This window comes from Cebus imitator, unplaced genomic scaffold (assembly GCF_001604975.1).
Source record: "Cebus imitator isolate Cc_AM_T3 unplaced genomic scaffold, Cebus_imitator-1.0 Scaffold34, whole genome shotgun sequence".
Taxonomy (NCBI): domain Eukaryota; kingdom Metazoa; phylum Chordata; class Mammalia; order Primates; family Cebidae; genus Cebus; species Cebus imitator.
Window position 1 is genome coordinate 2550428 of NW_016107349.1, and position 4557 is coordinate 2554984.

At 33.1% G+C, this 4557-nt stretch overlaps 1 non-coding gene across 1 annotated transcript; it reads left to right on the forward strand.

Moving 5' to 3' along the window:
* Nucleotides 1-675: 675 nt before the first annotated feature.
* On the forward strand, nucleotides 676-776 carry LOC119470565. Its single transcript, XR_005199479.1, has one exon. It is a non-coding gene; the product is annotated as a small nucleolar RNA U13 (small nucleolar RNA).
* Nucleotides 777-4557: the final 3781 nt, after the last annotated feature.

Genomic DNA, 4557 nt, shown 5'->3' on the forward strand with positions numbered 1-4557 from the left:
ATTGGTGCCCTGTTTCATGAATGAAGAAATTTATTTTTCTTTATAATTGATGAGAATATTTTTCTCGGATTTATTTTTCAAGAGTTATATTTTTTCCCAAAGTTTTAAGTTTCTATGTATTATACCCTGGACTAGCAACACATTATTCTAAGACTTTTCAAGGGAAAATTTCATTATTCTATAATCTTAGCTGTAGGGATCATGATTTAAATTGAAAAAACAAAAATATTTATAGGATTGGGAAAAACATGGTAATGAAAATCTTATCAAAAATAATTCTTAATCTCGGAGACCATGGCCTAAAATAAATGCAATAAATCCTTGTTTTCAGCTATTTGAAAAATATACTGGGTGTTTGCTTAGTGATTGTAAATAATGATACCTTACACACTTCCTGATTTAAAATTATATTAGAGAGGTATAGTAGTACACCAAACATTATGGTACTGGCATAAAAGAAGACACATAGACCAGTGAAACAGTAGCCCATAAATAAATTCAAATATATGCAGCCAAATAATTTTTTAGAAAAGTACCAAGAGGTTCTTTTGGTAAAAAGGGAAAGGATGGTCTCCTCAATAAATGGTGCTGGAAAAACTGGATCCTCACAAGCAACGGAATGAAATTATATGATTATCTTATACTGTACACAAAATCAACTCAAAATGGATAAGGATCTTGTTGTGGTTCATAAGAATAGGGACTGGGTTTTCACACTCATGTGTGAGATGTGCCTTCCTTAAACCTTAAAACATTGGTACATTACCTATCTGATGTAGGGAAAAAAAAGAATAAGAAGTGACATTCTCAAAATAAGAGATACATGCAGACAACAAACATGAAAAAAAAAAAAAAGTTCAACATGACTGATCATTAGAGAAATGCAAATCAACACCACAATGAGATATCATCTCATGCTAGTCAGAATGGTGGTTAGCAAGGGTATGAGGAGGAGGTGAGGAGGAAATAGGGTAAGAGGATACAAAGTAGCAACTATATAGAATAAACAAGTCTAGAGATATAACATCAAGGCTATAGGTAACGAAATTATACTGCATTTTGGATTTATGCCAAATGAGTAGATTTTAGCTGCTCTTGCTACAGAAACAAACAAACAAAAAAATTGGTAACTATGAGAGATGATGAATATTTTAACTTGTTTCACTATAGTCTTTTTACTCTCTGTATGTATCCCATAACATCATATTGTATGTCTTAAATACAATACAAAAGTTTATTAAAAAAAGAAATAGTGATACCTCAAAGTAACTTTTTCTAGGGGCAAGAGTGTCTTTCTCCTTAAAAGTTATTGATTTAGGCTGTTATGGATTTTCAATATCATCCCCAACAAATATGTATAGAATATATGTTAGCAGAAAATTATCAATAGTTCCTGACCCACATTTTTTCCATGTGAAAAAAACACTTCTATTGTTCCACATGATACTGTGGAAAAGTTGTTTCTTATATCTAGAAAGAAAAAGACTACAAATGAGAAGGTATCTGTACTTTTAAGACACAGCCAAAACTAGAAACGATTTAAATATCTATGTGCTCTGAAATAGAATGGGTAAGCTAATTTTGTTCTATACTGAAGGGTGAAAGAATATGTTCCCCAAATTTTGCCACTTTGATATAAAGATTATTTTGATCTAAACAAACTCAAGGAACAACAGATGCAAGAAAAACATTTTAAACTCTCCTTTGCTTCTGAAAATTGGTGACAAAAACTCCCATGTGAAAGATATCCTCCCTGTACCAGGAGAAAAGAAACATTCTGCAGTGTGGAGTCATAGCCAAGAGAACTCTATACAAACACACCTTTTAAAAATGATTCTTACAGCTCTTATGCTTTGTACATGATTTGTTATTTTTCCACAATGGCCTCTCTTTGGTCAACCTAATATAAAAGCATAGGGGTTTTGCCACTTCTTTGGGTTTCCAATTCCTTAAGACGGCTCTGGTGTCATGTAAAACTTAAGCTGTAATTTTTTTTCCTGCTATTCTATTTTTTTAAAAACTTAATTCTCAAGACCAGCTAGAACCCTAAGAGGGTAAAGATAAAGTTTTGCCTCCCTTACAATTCTCGCAGTAGATACTTTATAGCAATGAAAATAAACACTGAAACTATACTCCACAATACAGATGAATTCCCCCATATATAATGTTGGACAAAAGAAGCTAGATTTAAAAGAAATAGAGTTCTGACTCCACTATCATAAAGCACAATAACTAATCTATGCTTTTACAAGTTAGGATATTGGTCTGGGCACGGTGGCTCACACCTGTAATCCCAGTGCTTTGGGAGGCTGAGGCAGGTGGATCATGAGGTTAGGAGTTCGAGACCAGCTTGGCCAATATGATGAAACCCTGTCTCTATTAAAAATACAAAAAGTAGCCGGGCGTGGTGGTGTGCATCTGTAATCCCAGCTACTCGGGAGGCTGAGACAGGAGAATCGCTTGAACCCAGGAGATGGAGGTTGCAGTGAGCCAAGATTGTGCCACTGCACTCCAGCCTGGGTGACAGAGTGAAACTCCATCTAAAAGAAAAATAATAATAATAAATAAATAAAAATAAAGTTAGGGTACTGGTTGGTTTTCAGGGACTGGCTAATAACTGAAAAGGGAGAGAATAAAGTGGAGCTACTAGAGAGCAGGTAGTGTTCTGTTTTTTTTTTATCTGAGTAGTGGTTATTCAGGCTTATCCAATGTGTGAAAATATGTCAATTTGTACAGTCATGAAATATATACTATTTTGTTTGTATATTGTGTTAGATTAAAGGTGGACATAAATGCTTTGTTACTTCTCTCACAGAGGGGCAATGTTTATTTCTACCCCTCTTGAATTTGGATTAGTGTTAGTGGAAATCAATAAAATTAAAAGCATGTGACAGTCTGGGACTTTTAAGGCTAAGTCGTGAAAAGCTTTGCAGCATTTGCCTAGATCTGTTGAAAACGATTAACTGGAGCCCTGAGCCACTCCATAAGTCTGACTATCTTGAGACTGCCACACTATGAGGAATCCCAAGCCAGTAGAAGAAGCCTGAGTAGGCACTCTGGTTGACTATTTTCTAGTCATCACTAGTAAGGCAAAAAAAAAAAAAAAAAAAAAAAAAAAAAAAAAAAAAAAAAAAANACATGTAAATAAAGCTGCTTAAGATTTTTCAGACCAAACCATCTGTCAGATGATCATCACCAACTGACTCAGTTAAGGTCAAGTTAAAAAAAAAAATCATTCAGCTGACTCCTTTGCAAAATTCTATCCCTCAGAAATTATAGTATGTGATAAAATAGCTGCTGGTTAAGAAGGTTTGGGGTAGTTTTATGCACAGCAATAGATAACTAAAACATGTACTATACTTTCCATTGAAAATGCCTTTTTAAATATCTCAAGACACCAATTTATATTTTAAATGTAGATTTCCGTTTAACTGACAGAAGTCTGCTATTTTATAGGTTGTTAAGATTCTTCTATCTGAAAGTACATGTAAATTATTGATATTTCTTTGGAGCTAAGGTTTAGGTCTAGTGATTATGCTTTTTTACAATATCACATTGTCTCCATTTGCAGAAATATATGTTATTTGATCAATGTTTTTGACAACAATTATAACAAAAGACTAATTTAAATGCATTTCCAACAACATATGCTATCTGGAACTGATAATTAAATTACATATTAATGATGGTAATTTTATGCTACGATTTTAACCATACTCTGGATGATTTAGCATCAGTTGACATTGTTTTCCTGCGTTGTAGCCTAGAAATGGTCTAGGTATGATCTTATTTAACCTTATAGATAAAAAAATTATTCTATCATTTTGAAAATGTTGTTACAACCAGAACTTTCTGTTTTCCAGACTTTCATTTAGGCAAAAAACAGCACATTTCAGGATTACTTTTTATAGCAACACCGAAAAAAAAAAAGAAAAAAAAAAAAAAAAAAAAAACCCTACTAGCTTTCTAAACAAAATGAATGCTTTTGTCTTATCTATTAGAAAAACAGTGGTCCCAGGAAACTGTAGTTCAAGAGTAGTTAGCTTAGAATACAAAATCTGAAATTTAGCAAGTCATTAAAAGAGAAAAAGGATAGTTTTATTGTGAACTTTTGTGCATATGATAATAGAATATAAATGACTTTGAACGGTGATATAAATTCTTTTGTAGACTCACAGACAGAATGAAAAGTGACCTTAAGGAAAATAAAATAACTGCTGTCCATTACTTTGCTATTTGTTCTAAATATTCTATAATTTCAGAATTGGAATTGGTGCACTTGCTTCAACACTGCAACAGAATGAAACTCCAGATGCTCACAGATGGTAAGTCTACAAACTTAATTAAAACTCATGCTTTATTATCCCCAAACAGGAAAATTGAGAAAGCCTTGCCCAAAGAGAATGTTTATGTTTTTGCCTTCTCATCTCTAACCATCCAGAAAAGTTTAGGGGTCATGGGCATGGAATAGAAACCCATTCTTGTTGCCAGGCTAGAGAGTAAAATAGAGTTACAGGCCATTAACCTAAATACTGCTTCAAATTCAAGTTCAACAAT